Below are 18,624 nucleotides of genomic sequence, written 5' to 3'. Positions count from 1 at the left end.
GATGCTATTTTCATCAGCATCTCTTCAATGACCAGTGATGTTGAACATTTTTTCATATGATTATTTGCTGCTTTTACTTCTTTGTCTGAGAAATGTCTATTCATAGACATATCCCAAATAGAACTGCTTTCACTGTATTCCATAGATTCCTGTATGTTGTACTGGCATTGTCTTTAAACTGTAAAAACTGTCTAATGTCTTCTTCACTTGATCTTAGCCAAAAGGTCGCGAAGTGGTTGTCTAATTGTCCAATTTCTTCTTTAATTTCTGTTATTTGTGTACAAAAATATTGATATTTTAGTATTTACTTGGTATCCAGCTACTTTACTGAATCTGTCAATTAAGTCTAGAAGTCTTTTGGTGAATTTTTTGGGTCTTCTATGTAGAGTATCATATCATCAGCAAATAATGACAGTTTCACTTCTTCCTTTCCTATCTTTACTGCTTCTTTCTCTTGTCTAATTTCTGTGGCTAATGTTTCCAAAGCTATATTGAACAGAAGTGGTGATAGTGGACATCCTTGTCTTATTCCTGGTTTTTAGCATGAAGGTTTTCAGTTTTTGGCCATTGAGTATGATGTTGGCTGTTGGCTTTTCATAAATAGCCTTTATCAGGTTGAGATAAAGATCATCTATTCCAATTTTCTGCAGGGTTTTTATCATGAATGCATGTTGATTTTTGTCCAGTGCTTTTTCTGCATCTATTGAGATGACTGTCCTTGTCTCTGTTAATATAGTATATTACATTTATTGATTTACATCTGTTAAACCATCCTTGCATCCCTGGGATAAACCTGACTTCATCAGGTTGTATAATCTTGATGACCCTCTGTATTCTGTTTGCCAGTATCTTATTGAGGATTTGTTTGTTGTTTTGTTTTTTGCTTTTACTTATTTTCTTCCACTTTCCTTATGCTATCTGGGGTTTGTGTTACATATTGGACAAATGATCCTATCTTTTTAAATTCTACTATATTCATCTGTCTTCCAAACTTATATTGATTTTAAAATTTTCTTGTGTTGCATATGTATATAGGTATTTTAATTAACTCTCTTTTACTCTGTGATTAGTTTTTTTCCATAATATCCTATACTTAAGATGCAGTATATTTTTAGGGATGTAACATTTTTTCAGCTCTCTGAGAATAATGATTTCATTTATACAATTTCTTTTCTAATTTTTCCTGAATTCTTTGTTATCTTCAGGGCCTCATTTATTTATCTTGATGTTTTTCTTTTTGTGTGGAAAGTTCAAAATTCCTCACTGATTTCATCTTTGGGTGTTGTTCGCATGAGCAATAGGTAAATGATTTGGGCTTTTTGACTGGCAGGCTTTGCTTTTGAGAGATTGGAATTGGGCTGTAGGTGAAGTGGGAGCTCATGTGTCTTAGGATTCCTTAATACCAGACAGATTCTGCTACTTTTCCACTAGCCAGGCACAAAATGAATTTTTAACTTCGCTCCTGTGGGAAGGAGGTGCATCTTTTGTCACTGACTGCCTGCTGACGCTGGAGTATGACCCCCAAAGCTCACATTGGAAATCTAATTTCTCATTGTCGGGATGTGGGCATGGAGGGAAATTTTGGGTCAGGGAGTACATGCCTTTCTTGTGGAAATGGGTTAGCTGTCCAGGGGGTTTTCCCCCCTTTTCTCTGACTCACACTTGCTCACTTTGCCCCTCTGCTTTCTGTTTGGATAAAATGGTTCAAGGCCCTCAGTAATATACAGTGCCATGCATTTGGACTTCTAGAATTGTTAGATGAAACAAACTACTCTCCTTTATAAATTATCCACCTCAGGTATTATGTTGTAGCAGACTGAGAAATTTGTCTTTTATTCCCTTTAGGATATCCCTTAATAAATAGAAGGTTCTTTTATTTTAACGTGGTCCAGTTGATCGGAGTTTGTGGTTAGTGCTTTGTCTGCCTTAAATCTTTTCCTAGGCTGAGGACAAGGAGATATTATCTCACATCTTTTGTAAAATCCTTCTTTTGTCTTTATGAAGACCTTACATTTAGGTCTTTATCTAACTGGGGTTTTTCTTGTGTGTGTGTCATGAGGTGAGACTCAAATGTCTGCACTAAAAACAAATACACACAAACCTATATTTCTTTGATAACAACAGCACAAAAATCAAGTGGGTGATGGAGGGAAGCCATGGGTAACGGGATTTGCCATGTACTCTCAATGTGTGGGTCATCCATCCATCCTACATCTGTTCCCCACTGCCTCTGTACTGCTCAGTGTACTCTTGGCAGATGCCACCCCTTGCTCTTGGTCAGTACACCCTTTCAGGAAGGAGTAGCCCGTTTCTACTCAGGTGGATGAGTGGGAAAGTAGAAGTATTTTTACTTGCTGATGTCACTGGAATTCTGTTTACCTATAAATGGTCTGGATTTTCATGAAACTGTTTTTGTACAGGGGAACTAATACTTTTTAAAAGTAAAAATTATTGCAAATAAAAATCTAAAACACCAGCAATACTAACTTCTGTCTCAATGTTGAAGTGTGTCCTACAATTTTTTAATATAGTCTTGCTTTGAATGTATAGAAGGTCTCTGAAACATTGGAACTTCCAAGTGTAAATCTTTGGTTTTTTTGTTTGTTAGTTTGGTTGGTTTTTTGTTGTTTGTCTTTTGTTTTTTAAAACAGGGTCTCACTATGTAGGCCTTGAAATCATGTCAATACTCCTTACCTCAGCCTCCCAAGTGCTGGGATTATAGGTGTGCACCACCATGCCTGGCTGCAAATGTGAATCTTGACATTGAATTGAATTTGCTTTAGGAATGATCTGTCTTATTCATAAAAGAATATTTCTATTAGAAAAGATAAAAAAGAAGCTTGGAATAGCAGTGATTGCTTTCTGCATGTAGGTTTATTGGAAAAGAAAGAAATATACAGCTGCATGGAATTTGAGATGTCATAGTGCAGTATTTTACCTTGAAGTATGGACCATTCTTCCTTTTAATATAGCTCCAGAAAAGAAAATTCCACACTATCCCCTGCTAATATTTAATGTGCTTCATTGGCAGTATATTTTCCTTATGCTGTGTCTTAGGCCCATTTTCTTATTCTGTTTGGAGTGGAAACAGAAAATTGTGTGGGCCATCTTGGGAAGGCTAGGGACCTTTCATCTGTTTGGTGGAGGTGACTAAATCTCCACTGACCTTTTTGTTATGTTATCTGTTTGTTCAGCTCTTCCTCTAAATCCAGTTTGCACATCTTCTAATTACTTTTATTTATTTTTTGCATTTCAATAATTTTATTGAAAGGTGTATTTCTTAGTATCAAACATAATGGTAGTTGGTTAGGTTACCTCTGCCAACTCAAGACTAATACTGATGTTTTCAAAATATTGAAATATATCAGCCTTATGGTAAAACAGAGTTAGCCACAAAATATGGTTTACAAAAAGTTGAGGGTAGAATATACTGTGGTTCTTTGGTTTATTTTTTCAATGATTATTGATCAGTAACATGATGCCAACATTGGTTACATGCATTCTGGATAGACTCAGGCTTCAGGCTACACTACTGTTTATAACACTAACAATATATGCACTTGCTCTTTGCCAGAAGGCCGAGAGGCACCAACACTAACATATGTACATCTCCTTACACTGATAGGCTCACATGGGGAATTCCAAACACTACCTCGGCAATCTCATATTTACCTCCTTACTTTTCTTAAGATACATGATGAAAATGGGTGAAAGTATATTCTATTTCTTAAAAAAATAAAACTGGAAGCAATGGCAGTTTTATAGAAATAATCTATAGTAAAACCTGAAGTGTTTTATCTAGCCAAAACTTAGGGTGAAGCAAGTTTTCAGAGTGATAATTGATTTTGACTTACTATGTAATATAATAGAACATATTTTTGATGGAGCTAGATAGACTGAGAAAGTAGATTCTGTATAGAAATTTTTATCATTGATACAAATGTCACCTGTTTTTTAGAAGAAATATTAAAGATAGTTCAAAGAATATACCACACTTAGTAGGTCTGTAGTTTGGCTTAATACAAAATGCTTTAAAATTTAAATGTAATTCCCATATAGCAATAACATTCTCATCTCTGGACTATTATTTGCATTATGGGCACCAAGAAACCATTACATTATCTAGAATATAACCTTTATTATGCCTTAAAAAAGTACATGTGTGAAATGTTGTTTTTGTTGTAAACCTCATAATTTAAAAATTAACATTTAAATTAAGTAGGTTCCATTTTCAATATCACCTAAACATATTGATCCAGTATAAAAAATTCAACTAATGTTAGAAATGAAGATTCACAGTTCACCTTTTCAGGCTTGCATTAAGTGTTTCACCTTTATGACTTTAGCTTTGTAGATTAATTCAAATCTAAACATTCTTACTGCAGCATTATATTAATTAGGCAGTTTTCCAGAGATGGCAAACATCATATGAATTTAGTGATGTTTTGAGGGTTCATAACTTAAAGTCATTAAAACATTATCCATAGTTCAGGTTGTGGAGAAAGACTTCAAAGAAATACTTTTGTTGCTGCAATAATACTATTTATGTAAAAAACAAAAACCTCCAACTTATCAAAAGTTTATCTCAATACTACTAGCTGTTAAAAGTAAATTTTTCATACTAAGTTTCATCAGCATATGTAGATGTGTTAAATATTAACATTTAGTTTTGAGTAGGAAAAGATAAATCATTACTGTAAGTTAATGTAGATAGCAAGAACATACAGTGTATATGTAGTGACTGAATTTATATTTTTATAAATATAAATAGACTTTCTATTATTTCAATTGCAGTAGCAGTACATGAAGACATACTGGCAATTTTCATAAACCCAAAAAAGATCATATGCTTTGTATTACTTTTCCATTAGGTGTAACATTCAAGTTCATAATGATTCTGCTTATAAGCTAATAGTCTTAAATTAGTTCATATGTAGATCAAATTTTTGGTCCTATTCTAACTTTAAATGAGCTAGAGCTTAGGGTTACATTTAGCAAAATGTGCAGTTAAAACAACCATTACTTCAGCACTACCTTTCAAATTCAGGTTATTAAAGAGGATGTTATTTTCTAAGCTGCTAATTTAATGAAATGGTTAACATGTAAGACATTAGAAACCCCTAAGGGTATTATTTATTTATTTATTTATTTAGAGACAGAGTCTCGCTATGTAATTTAGGCTGACCTTGAACTTACTATGTAGCCCAGGCTGGCCTCAACTCATGGTGATCCTTTTACCTCAGCCTCCAGAGTGCTTGGATCACAGCCATCTGCCACCATGCCCAGCCCTTAGGGTGTTGTACTTTATAGATAGCAAATGCTTTCAAATGTTAGCTGACTAGATTGGTGATACCAGATTTTTTCCTTTTGCTATTCCAAGCCCATTGGTTTATTTTGAAGATATTATTTTAATATTTTAATTGTAGAAGAAAATTATGAAATTTTCTCTATACAGAGAATAACAACCAAGTTTACCAATTAAGAAACCATTTTAGGAGTTGTTGGAAGGTGAGTTATTCTATAGTAACTGTGCTTCACTTGCTGTGCAGGACGCCCAGAAACAATCCACTTCAACTTCTGAATGTACGGTTTAGGACACTTGTTTGATGAATATTCAGTTAAACACCTGGATACAAGTTCTTGTCAGAAGGTCAGATCTCTGCCATTTATCTTGGAATATTTCTGAAGACATTCCACTCCTTCTGTTATCTCTACAAACTTCTGTGCTTGGATCTCCAGTGCAATGATAGACAAGGCCAACACAGAAGGCTTGGCTTTAGAAAACATGATCCTGCAGTGACATGCCTTAAACTGAGCTTCTAGTCTTTCAAAATTTGGGCTATTTTTCCTTTCAAATGGCAAGCCCTCTTGAATGAGTGAATAACAGATTTGTAGAAATTGAAAGGCAGTGGTAGCTTTAACTTTGCAACACACCTTCTACAGTACAATCTTTTCCATTCGCCGCAAGTCTGAAATCGTGAACCGATGCTGAATTATTCGGATCACAGTTGCCAATGGGATATGTCTTTCCTCTTCTGTTGATTTTACAGCCAAATGAAAGCAGCTCAGTCCAACACATCCAAGGTGCTTGGGCTGTACCTTCGTTTTAGACAAGAATCTGTCCAGTAAATTGACAGCCAGAGGAAATGTCTCTGTATCAAAGCCAAAGAGCTGAATTAGACTAAGACGATCTTCCACTTCAAAGTCCCTCAGCCTTGCAGCCATTCTAAGGCCATGATCACGTGCAGATTCAATTAGTCTCAAGCCACAGACCTTTGGCTGACATCTGGCCTCCTGTTCCAACAGGATATTCAGGTGGCGTAGCAGTTTCTGGGAGTCAATAATCAGGACTTCTATCATCTTGGTAGAGACTGCAGCTCCTTGGCGTAATCACCCTCGGCGGGCCTGCTCTCCCCTCTCCCCACGGTATCGGACACGAAAGGCCTGGGAGGCTAGGACACTTGAGGGCAGGAGGGGAGATGCCCGGGGAGGCAGAGTTGTCCTGGGTGGAGCTATCCAGAGCACCTCTGATGCTATATCACCCTCCTCGTGGTCGGACTGCTGTGAAGCCTCTAACTACTTCTTAACATCTGGTCTAAATTCCCTCCACATCAGTTAAAAATTTTTGATGTGTAGACTCAAAAATTGAGTACAGTACTTTTGTCAAGGTATTCTCAAGTGCTAACTAAGCCGTAGCAATGATAATCTGTTTTAGAGATTTCTCTCCCTGAGTGTTCTGACTTGAATTTTTTTTTTTTTTAATGAGAAAAGATGTTTGGACTTACAGCTATATATGGCAATTTGAATACATTTATTTATCATTGCTTCTTCCTAAGATCACTGAAAATGATAGGTAAAATTTTAAAAACTGCAAACCCATATGGACAAAGAAAATGGGTTCTGAGGGTTGTGGATGAAGATTTTAACAAATTTTTGGGAGGTGGAAACAAGTGCATGTGTGGGGAATGCGTTAGTAGAGGAGAGAAAAGTGAAAGCCAAGTGCCCACAGAGAGGGAAGCCAGCCTGACGCGGACTGATTTGTGCTCTGGACCAGAAAAGCTGTGGACTTGGAGCCAGGTGTGAAAGGGTGAGGCTAGCAACTGGCAGCTGGTGGGAGAAATGCAGAAAGAGCAGTCCGAGTGGCTGGATGAGTAATCCTGGTAGGGGTGTTTCCTGGAAAAAGTAGCCAGCAGTGCTTCGGATTTAGAAAGGGCAACTGAAGATGAAATGTCCAGGTGACAAGATGGGTAAGACACTGTGTAGAAGATGGGGTCTGATGTGAGAATTTACTTTCAGAGTGGTGCTGTCTTCCTCCTGAGCACCCAGCACTCTCACAGTGAGCTGTGTCTTCCTCCATTCTAGATTAGAACTTCAGCATTGTTTTCTGGGAAACTGATCAGCTAAAAATAAAAGACTTTTTCAGCCTCTTCATGAAAGAGCTGGGTTCTAACCCACATATATCACATAAGCACCTATTTTAGGTTTAGATAGAGAGCCAAAGATCACTTACCATACACTGGGGGATTGTCTCCAGCATAAGTGAAAGAGACAAAAACAAACAAACAAACATCAAACAATAGATAAAGAGGAAATGAGTCTCAGAAGAAACAAAAAATCAGGAAAGGAAAAAATTTTTAACTATATCTGATATTCTTTGAGAGATTAAAGAAAATAATTGTGTCTATGAAAGAGTTTGGAAAAGTAGAGTAGCAGAAATTAAAAATGCAGTGAAGAGTTGGAATGTTGATGAAATTGCTTAGAAAAATAGAATGAATATACAATGGTAGAAAACAGAAGAGGGAAGGAAGTGAGAACATCCTTTTCTGAAATCTAAAATCCCAAGAGCTTCAGTAAGAGAAGAAAGAAAATGCAAGGAAGTAAATAATCCTTTCTAGAGATGAACTTGAATTTCCTTGTGGAAAGATTTAGTACCAAGCACAATGAATAGAAGCAAGACCAACTTCATATCATACCTGATACAGTGTGTGAATAAAAAAATGTTTGTACAAGTTTTAACAGAGAAAAAGTAGGTCACATACAAAGGTTCAGGAGGCTAACCAGTTTCTGACTTCTCAACAGAGCAGTGGAATTTAGAAGAAAAAGAACTGTGCCTTGAGGAATAGCTTCTCTATTTAAATCTCAGGGAAAATAATACCTTGTGTCCTTTCCCTAGCCACACTTCAACCAGACACAGAGTAGAATAATGATTGTCTCAGGTAGACACGAGAGGTCTGCAGGCTACCTTTCTTGGGAACTTCCCAAAAGAACTGCTCTACCAAAATGAGAGAATAAGCCAAAAAAAAAAAAAAATCAGGGTATCCAGGAAAGGGAGAAAGTTGTCTGGTGAGAGTTGTGCAGTGGCTTGGGAACAGGGGAGCTGATAGGGTGACTCTCAGTCCAAATCCAAATGTCCAAGAACTTCATGTTCTGATGTCCCAGTACGGGAGAAATAAGGTGTCCCAGCTTGAAAAGAATGGAAAACTCAATTTTTCTTTGCCTTTTTGTTCTCTGAGTTCTCCGGCCACAGAACAGTGCCTACTTAGTCACAGATTCAAACTCCAATATCCTGCAGAAACACTAACAGCATCACAAATACACCCAAAACACTATAATATGAGCCATCTGGATCCCTTAATCTAGTCAAGCTTCCTGAGTGACACCTGAACATCACAGTGTCAGATTTCTGAACTGACCGCTGAGTGGAAATGCCAATTTTAAGCCATTCTCTAAAGTCTGTAAACCAACACAGACATTTCCTGCTTGGATCTTAATTGTCTTCCAGAAGCTCATGCATGGAAGGCTCAGTCCATCCACGGATGATGGTGCTGTCAGTCATTGCTGGAAACTTTAGGAGGTAGGAGTCTATTTGAAAGAAGTAGGTCACTGGGGTGAGCTCTTGACAGGTATATTAGAATTCCACACCCTTCTTCCCTCTCTTTGCTTGCCAACAACCATGAGTTGAGCAGCTGTGCTCCACCATGGGCTTCTACCATGATGTTCTGCCTCACCTCAGGCCCAAGGTGACCAGGGATTGAGGCCTCTGAAATCCTTTGCTGTTTTAAGTTGATTCCTTTCATGTGTTTTGTCATAGCAACAGAAAGCTGACTAACACAGAAAGGAAAACATATTTTACTTGCATCTGTAGGTGTTACTCAAGAATGCACATGATTCAGAAGTCCACAGCAGGAGATGCTTGGATGCCTTCCTGAGAAGAAAGAGTATAGAAGAGGGTAACTTTGTCCTTCAAGGAAAAAGTGATTGCAGAAAATAAGGAGCAGTGAGTTCCAGGCAGGAAAATGAGTATCATGTGGAAAAACAGAGATGTTTTGTTTTTTCCTCTTTTCCTAAAAGTTTGAGGCTTGAGCAGGAAGCCAAGTTTAGCCCATGGTCACCCAGGCCCATAGTTTCTCAGATGGTCCATAGTTACGACCTAAACCACAGTCAAGAAAGCCCAAAACAACATTGAGTCAGGGGCAAGTGGAAGACTTTAAGAGACCAGAATTTTGGAAATGTACGAAACTCTAGGGATTTTACTTAGGTTGGTTTTTGTGTTTCACACACTTCTGTTCCCATCATTGCACAGCAAGAGTAATAATTCTACATTTCAGGCATTCTCAGGAATGACGGGGACTGTGTTAGAGTTTATTTAGATCTAGAAAGTGCCCTGGAATCCTCATGTTTTCAGAGATGTGTATATTGGGAGGTGAATAGACCATGAGTGTGCTAATCCATAGATCCTGTGTTACATTAAAAGCTGAATGTATGGGTGGGGGAAGAGTCTGAAGAGGGAGGTCACTGTCAGTGTGACATGGAAGGGTCTATTCTTCTCCCTCGCTCCTCCTTTCCCTCTCAGTTGTTTTGGGTATAAGCAGCTGTCCTATGCCTAGGCTCTTCTACCAAGCCCTTTTTTTCCTTGGAGTCAGCCTGTATGGACGGAATCCTCTAAAATCTGTGAGCCAGAACATACCTCTCCTCCTTTGAATTGTGAGTGAGGGCACATTTTCATTCCCAGCAGTGAGAAAATGATAGAGGGGACAACATACATGAAACTCCTGACCTAGAATTTATGTGGTTCTACATTGTCAGGATATTTCAATTAGTTGTTTTCTAAATTATTTAATGCTTAATTGTTTGAGAAAATTTTAGTTGGCTTTATATCCCACTCTTGATTCTTTTTTTTCCCCATTGAGTTTACTGGTACATTTTAGGCATACAGTACAGTTACATTCATCATTGGGTTCTTGTAACTTTACATGATGTATCTTAGTTCCTAATTTTTCCCCATTCGATTGCCCTCCCTTTACCCCTTCCACCCTTCCCTATTTACAAAGGCTTTGTTTCCATTTTATCCTTTTCTCATATTTTTTCTTTTCCCTTCTTTCCTTTCCCCCACCCTACCCACTTCCCTTAGTCTTTAGCCTACAATTTCCTGTTAAAGAGTGATAAGGTGTAGGTTTTCTAATAGTCCCCTTGAGATCCATGTTCACAGTTGTTTAATATTGCACAGAGGTGAAAACAGAATGATTGCTAGAAAGAAATGAGAGGAAAAAATGAGAATCAAGACTTGTCATGTAGAGGTACAAGATCCCAACAATGAATGTAACTGTATTGTATACCTAAAATGTACCAATAAACTCAATTGAAGCTGAAAAAAAAAGAAAAAAGAAATAACGTGTGTGGATTAAAACTTGCACAGAAATTGATTGATGTAATAGGAGTAAGGTGGGCATACGATCGTTCTGCCATATTTATTTATTTTCAGTGCCAGGGATTGAACTTGGGTCCTTGCACTTGTGAGGTGGGCACTGGAACCACTGAGCTTCTGCTACCATATTGAGAAGGGAAAAATGAAAACCCTAATATTGAAATAGAATGCCTAGGTGTACATTAAAGCCATCTTTCACTCATTTATCAAATGTGATGAAAGAATGTTTTAATATATTGATATGTAAATATCAATGCCTATAGAAACTAGGTAAAGAATACTAAACAGCCTCCACTCTGCTGAGTTTATTTCCATAAATCTACTTGTGTAATTGAATTAAATATGTAAATATATGTTGAGCCTGTTCTTGTTTCTTAGTAACACATTTTTCTTGTGTTAAGGGAAAAAATGGAAGCGATGTGGTCTAAATACTGTTAAAACTGTGTATCTAAAAAGTTTTGGAATTTGGGGTTTCAAACTCTGTCATATCCATAGCAGTGTTTGCAATTTGTAGACCACGTGTGTTGTTTATCTTTTTGATGATTTGTTTTGCTGTTTTAGAAAAATGCAACTACCATATCCTTTCCTCCCCAGCCCTTCCCAGAATCTTCCACCTTTAGCCTCCTGGAGCTGTGGGGGCAAAAGCATATTAGAATGCTGCCTGACAATTTGATTTGTTTCTTTCTTCTGAGTTTTTTTTGTTTTTTTCAGCTTAACATGTGGCATCTGGGAGCATCTGCCTCTAGTAGGCAGAGGAGCTCCCATGTCTGGTTTGTCTTGCCTTTATTCACCCAGACAGGGGCACAGGCAATCAAAGTAACACAAAACTTATCTACTTTCCAATATTCATTAGTACACCCTCTGGTAAGCAACTGAACTTCAGCTGTCTTAAGTTTGTCCCAGAACCTATAATATGCAATTACCCGAGTGCAAGCTTTCTCCTTTGTGCTCAGAGAGGAGGCCAATGAGGCCTTGATTCTCCTCTAGTCTCCCCGCTCCCCTCTAAGTTTATTGGTACATTTAAAGCAAACAATACAGTTACACTTATCATTGGAATCCTGTACCTTTACATGCTATGTCTTGGTTCTTATTTTTACCCCATACCCTCCCATCACCCTCTTCACCCTTCCCTATTTACAAAGACTTTCTTTCCATTTGTTTCCTTTTTTCACATTTTTTCTTTTCCCTTGTTTCCTTTCCCCTCCCCTTCCCACTTCCCCTTTAGCCATTTTCTTCCTATTTCATATTGTCAATTATACCATTGTAACTTTATTTACACTTTTAGTTTTTCACATCAGAGAAACTACTTGGTATTTACTCAAGTGTGTTTTCTGAGTTTTTTCTTCATGGTTTTACTAATTTATCTGTTTTTAGTTGAAAATGTTTTAATCTTATCTAAGTTTTAAAAATTGGCATATATATGGTACAGTGTGGTTGATGATTTGATATGTTTACAATGTGGAATGGTGAAAGTGTGCTAATTTACAAACTCACCACCTTAAACACTTATTTTTATCTTGAAAACATTTGAGATATATTTTTAGCAATTTTGAAATGTGGAAGATATTATTCATTCTAGCCACTATGAGACAATGTGGATAAACCTGGAGAATATTATGCTAAGTAAAATACCTTATCTTTTTAATTGTCTCATTTAACTGAGTACTTAGTTTAAAGCACTGTACTAGGCAATGAGGAGGAAATTTTTTAAAAATACTGAGTCCTGGCTTTTGGAAAATTAGCCACCCAGTCATTTATCTGCTAAATTAACAGTAGGGATTTATGCTTTTTCAGAATCAATTATTATCAAAGAAATCCATCATTGGCAAGGGGCTACTTTTCCACGGTAAGTCTGAGGAAATTCTTCCAATTTCATCTTGCATGCAAAGCTTACATAAGTCCTAATTGCTCTATAAAAAACTTTTATCCTGGAGTTTCATTCATCTCCTCTCTGCTCATCCCTGAGGACCTTCTAGATCCTCCTATAAATAGCAGAGGAGAGACCAACTCGTGGCCCTCCAGCTCTTGTGAACAGGCCTTGTCCCTGGGAGCAGGAGGGACTTAGTCAAGTCCAGAAACACAATTTTAACAGTTCATCGAAAAAGAATGTGTGGGTGATATGGGAGTGGCCTTGCTGCACTTCAGAGCTACTCACAGGAGTCTGGGGAATGATAGATGAACCTTGACCTAGGAAGTAAGTTTCGAGAAATGGGATGTCTAAAAGAATGGACTGGCTTTTCTCATGGTTCCCACTCAGTCTTTGAAAACTTCCCTTGGTGAAAGGAAAGGCATCAGAAAGCCCTTCTTGGACCTGTGCTCTATTTCCTTGTTGCCTTTTCAGTGGATGATTTTGCTTCTTGTAGACAGTTTCTACTTGGAGAAGGAGGTGCATGGTGCATAGTGGTGATCACTATTGCAAAGTCAAAAGTTGGTGCAAAATTCATTTGAACTTTTGTGGCTAAAGGTTTATTAATCCACCCCAGCCAGCATCAACTCTCCAGCATACCTGTGGAGCCGTATTACACATTTCTCTGAAAACTATAAAAAATATTTGGATAAGCCAGTTTCGGATCCTTTCTAGAATTTTTAAACTGAGTTTATTGGTACATTTTAGGTATACAGTACAGCTACATTCATTATTGGGATCTTGTACCTTTGCATGACAGGTCTTCTAGAATTTTGAACTTTAGAGAGGTTGAAAAAGCAAGAAGGTCATTCACTGAAACGCATATCATTTTGGAGTTAGTTTTGTGTATTTCTGAAGTAGTTGAAAACGAAACAGGATTTTCTTCCCCCAGAATGACCAGGAAGCTAAATAGTTATTTTTCTTCACTACTAGAGAAAAAATTAAATTGTCTTATTCTTATTAAGTATCCGAATTTTCATATTTTATATGCACAGTGTTTCAGTAATAAATGTTATTCAGTAATAATTTATTCCCTGTATCTTTTAAACTATACGTTTTTAAAAAGTGGAGGCGAGTCCTATTAAATTATATTTTCTTAAGATTGAGTTAGAGGAGTGAGAGCCTCATCTCCATAGTGGTAGCACGGATTCCAGCTTTCGCCTCTGCTTTCTTTCGCTGCCTCTGGTAATGAACAGATTTATTATTTGGGCTCTGTCTAAATCTATATTTGACAGCCACATCCTTGTGGTCAACAAACTATTGTTTTCCCATTAACTAGATAGCAGCCCCTCAAACCTCCAAAAACCCAGGAAGAAACTTGTAAAACAGTTATAGTGTGTCTTTATAATAGAAAACCTGTGATCTTAGCAGATCAAGTCTTAATGTGTTTTGTGAAAGGAGAACAAACAACTTTATATCTCAATCTTAAGCTTCCAAACTGATTGAACAGGATTTAATGTTGGCACTCCACTTCCCCCTTTAGAAATATCACGTCTAGCCAGCGAGAGCTAAGGCTGTGTTTTAGGCCTTGCTTGGGAGTCCCCAAGACTACATTACACATTTAGCGATTCATTAGGTGGCCCAGAATCAGAATGCGGTCGCATCTACAGGTGAGCGATGGATTGCAGAGGGACAGCAAGGACACGCAGTGATAGCCAGGGGGAAAGACTCTGGTAGAAGAGTCTGGAAGAATCTGTCAGCAGCTTCCTGATGTTCATACAGAATGTTCCAACTCCTACTATGAAAAATGCGACCACACAATGCAGTTTTCACCCAGTGAAGCCCGTTTAAGAAGCCAGGTTTAGGGTTTGTAATAGGAGGTGGTCATGAACGTTCTCTTCTTGGCACTCCCCGCTGAGTTTCAGGATCTCAGAAAGAAAGCAGGTGTCCACCATGAACCAGTGTACAAACAACCTATGCACAGGAAAATACCCTTATCAGTTACAGAACCCTTCTTCTCCATGTAGGGACCTTTTTATAGGCTGAGTTCCCAGATGCCAGTCAAAGCCAACCTCACAAAGATGGTCTTTCTAAGGATAGCTTTGGGCTTAGCTTGCTACGCTAACATTTTTGTGCACAGGTTTGCGTTTCATTTTTCTTAACAGTTGGTAAATGCCACTGAACCTTGGGATATAGTGATGGGGTGGGAAAGGCAAATGTGATTGTTTTTCTGGACTACTATCAAGGTCAGGCTTTAAGCTTAATGAAAGTATCTAGAATTACAAATGAGAAAATTTGAAGATTCTCTGTATTATAAATGTTCTGTTTTTTTTAAAGAACCCACAAGTGAGTGTTTTTAACTGCAATCCAGTTGTAATCTGGGGTGCCTTTTGCATGTGCCGATGACTGCTTTCAAAATTCTCAGACTTGAGCCACACACAGTTGAAAGCCATTTCCAGTAGCTTAGACCATGCTTTCTTGCTTGCTGCCAAATGAATATTCTTGAAATATCTCATACTTCTCTGCCATTTCATTACTTGAAATATGACTTCCAAATTGGATTTACCTGGGAACAGAATTGTAATCTAGGGATGGGCTCTGTAAAATGCTCACAATATTACTTGTATGAACTTAACACGACTATTTTAGAGTCATTTATGCAAGTAAAACAACTTAGAAGTTCCATTTTCTTCTTGTTTTGTTATGAATAACAGCTATTCCTTTTTTTCAAAAATCAAACAAATGAATTATGAGGTCTTAGTTAGGTAATTAAATAAAAATGATGGAAAGGTCAAGAAATGGCTAGCAGAAGAGGCCTCCTGTTTGCCTCCATAAGGAGAGACATAAATGTGTTTTGCTCCTCTGCACAGAGCCTCAAAACTATTCTGTACAAATTAATCATTGTCTCTTGTCTCTGTAACTCCATCAGGATTTCACGGGGAGTCATTCTGGACCTGGGGAGGGAGCACGCTTTTGTGAAGAAAAGAAAGAAAATAGGTGGTGAGAGTAGGACTCAGGAGACTGTCACAAGGCACCGTATCATTGGGACTATTGTCTGAAATGTTTAATAATCTGTTTGCCACTAACTCAGCTTCCATCTCCTGTGAAATGAACATTCTTCCCTTCTTGTTACGGCCTCAATGACACATCTCTAGTTTGACTGACAGAGTTTTCTTTGTAGGGAATTTAAATGGCCTTCCTTTGGGCTTAGCTAATAGGCTGCAGAGAACTCTGTGTGTGTGTGTGTGTGTGTGCGTGCGCGCGCACGCTCCTTGTGCTTCGTCTCTTTTTTCTTGGGTCCTTGGAATGAAATTCTTGTCAGAACCAAGAGCGTTTGGAAAGTGGATTCCTGTCATTCATTCTTTTATCTCTCATCGAAAATAGATGATCTCTTTGGATAGGAAAACCTTCCACTATAAGATCTACCCATGCCTGAGGTTCATCTTCTTTTGTATAAACATGTCTTGTCTCTATTCTAGTATTTGTTAGTAACTCAAGACCTTTTCTGTCAAATGCCATAAGATTCGAAGAGAAACTGCCAAAAGCAATATTTGACACAAGCCTAAGAGGACATGATAGAAAAATGGTCCTCCATCTTTCTTTGGCAGATATTTATTCTAAGGAGAGGGAATATGGAATCATTCAAGAGTTATACACTTTATTACAAAATGTGTATGTATTTTTAAAAATTGAAAACTTATGAGAGCCCAAAAAACAAAGGTAAAAATTCTTTAGTAAAGAATTTACCATCCAGAAAAACATGTGTACACACAGATGACTGTGTTACTTGTGGCCTCAGCATAATTGCCTGGGATATGACACAGTCATATTTTAAGTGACCTGCAGTCTGGGGACAGGTGAGTGGAGAGGCAGAGGGTTGAGTGCACTGTGCGGGGTGCCATGGGCATTTTATTAGGCCACACAGCAGCCTCCTGGAAGATGCTATATAAGCTGATGCTGGAGGGGGCTACGGATCATTCAGGCACTGGGAGAAAGATGAGGGAGAGGAAAGGTGTCCCGGGGAACAGGAACAGAATGAACAAGGCGCTGTGGGTGAGAAGGCAGCAGGCCACACGGAAGCAGCTGTCGTGCCTTCAACATACATAAGGCAGTGTGGCCGCAGTGGACAGTCCACGAAGTGAGGGCTGAGAGGTGAAACAGTACGGAGAGATCCGATCACAAGGATCTCAGCCTGCCATGTCAGCAAGATCGAAATTTCTAGTTCTGGGGTTTGGGTTTTCATGCTTAATAGTCTGTCCTTAGTTGTGATCACAGTAAAAGCACTTATTCCGAACAAGGATTTGCAAGCATATACAAGGTGCCAGAAACTGTGATCTCACATGTGGTCATTTCGGTGTCTGTACAGTGAGCTGGTGTGGCAGAAGTCTGGGGAGCTACAGGAGAGGTAGAAGGTATAATATCCTTTCCCCTCTTCCCATCCATTCTTTGACATCTGAAACATGTCTCTAATAATCTAACAGAAGTTTTTGTAAATAGGGAGGGGTAGAGGGGTGGAAGGAAGGAAGGGGAGTGGGGATAAAACAAGATACATCATGTGCAGGTACAAATTCCCAGTGATGAACGTGATCATAATGTACGCCTAACATGTTCTGCTAAACTTAATGGAAAGAATAATCTAACAAATAGAAGGAGCGTAGTTAACTACATAGGACATGGTTTTTCTGATTGCATATTTAGGTTGTTATATTATTTGGGCAGCAAGGAATAAACTCCCAAATAATGTGATGCGCTTGGATATTATAAAGAAATACACACAGAAGGCAGGGATCTCATGGGCAGGACAAGCAATCACTTTTCAGGGTCGCAACAGCTGTGGAGATATGGCTTAGCAGGAGTTTGTGATCTTTAGTGTTTTGTGGCCCTGATACCCGTGTGTCTCTATAACTTCTACCGCCCAGTAGCTGATTCTCTCACGATGCCTTCGTTGCAGAGGGAGGAGTCTGCTGGCCAGCCAGTCACCCCACTTCTCTTAGACCACCTGCTTCACACATTTCTCCCCTGCCCCCGCTTCCCTCCAAGGGCATTTCACTGGACTTCTGTGCTCTAAAGCCCTACACATCCCTCAGTTCCCAGCAGGGGTGTGGAGGGCGGCATCTCACGGAAATAGTCTGCAGGATTCTCAGTCACTGATCTCTAGATTCAGTTCTTCCTACCTTCTCAACGAAGCCGTTGCTGCGCCACGTAGCTCTGCCCTTGCCTGGTGTTGTCTGCCTAGTGCAGTTACAGGAGGACTGTGGCCGTCTGAGATCTGGAGGGCGTACATATATGGGGCAGTCTTGGCTGCATTATGCTGTATGGCATTAAGAGGACATTGTTCTGCTTACCAGTCCTCCTAGTGGTCATGATAGAGAAATTTGGCTTAAATTGCTTCTGTTCCTCTTTTTCTTCCAGTCAAAAGTACTTACTCAGGGGCTTGCATATTCCAGGACCAGTTCTGAACACCAAAGTTATGGCAGAGTATAAGGCAGACAAGAAATGAGAGACTAAAACAAAACACAAAAAACAAACAAACAAAAAAGAAAGGACACTAATGAGATAATTTGGTATCGTTTTCTCTATAAAGCTCAAAAGTACAAACTTGCAGTTATGTCAGATAAATAAATCTGAAGATCTACTGTGCATGAAGACTAAAACTAATAAGATTATTTTGATACCTGAAAGTTTGTTAAGACAATTTTAGGTGCTCTTAGCACACATACGAAAAACTTGGTGAGTATGTGAGGCATATTCATTTATTTGACTGTTGTAATCATTTCACTATGAATGTGTATTAAAACATCATGTTCTACATGTTGAATATATACAATTAAAATTAATGCAGAAAAGGAGAGAAAATGAAACAAGAAGTGATCTTGAGTTTCTGGCTTATCAGCTGAGAGTCTTTGAAGGAAAATACCAGGGCTTAGACCAAACAAAGAAGGAGGCAGGGGCAGTCAGATCTCAGGAGGAGCTTTTCAGGTGGAGAGGAGAGGTCCGTACAAGCCTGGAGAGTGAACTCGCAGGGCTCGGAGGGTTCAGAGACAGCACGGCAGGTTGGTGTGAGGTCACCAGG

At 38.6% G+C, this 18,624-nt stretch overlaps 1 protein-coding gene and 1 pseudogene across 5 annotated transcripts in view; one reads left to right on the top strand and one right to left on the bottom strand.

The window, feature by feature from the left end:
- Csgalnact1 (chondroitin sulfate N-acetylgalactosaminyltransferase 1) overlaps positions 1-18,624 on the top strand; it is a 296,177-nt gene that overhangs the window by 162,708 nt on the left and 114,845 nt on the right. Inside the window, exon 3 of one of the 5 annotated variants that reach the window (XM_033765461.1) lies at positions 12,500-12,551. The exons of the other annotated variants lie outside the window; for them this stretch is intronic. The gene's annotated coding sequence lies outside the window, so the exon portion shown is untranslated. The remainder of the gene's footprint in view (positions 1-12,499; positions 12,552-18,624) is intronic. 5 annotated transcript variants of the gene reach the window in all.
- LOC104863051 lies at positions 5,479-6,360 on the bottom strand (annotated as a pseudogene).

Source organism: Fukomys damarensis, unplaced genomic scaffold (genome assembly GCF_012274545.1).
Source record: "Fukomys damarensis isolate Sample0158 unplaced genomic scaffold, DMR_v1.0_HiC HiC_scaffold_18, whole genome shotgun sequence".
Classification (NCBI taxonomy): domain Eukaryota; kingdom Metazoa; phylum Chordata; class Mammalia; order Rodentia; family Bathyergidae; genus Fukomys; species Fukomys damarensis.
This window is presented reverse-complemented; position numbering and strand designations above follow the sequence as displayed.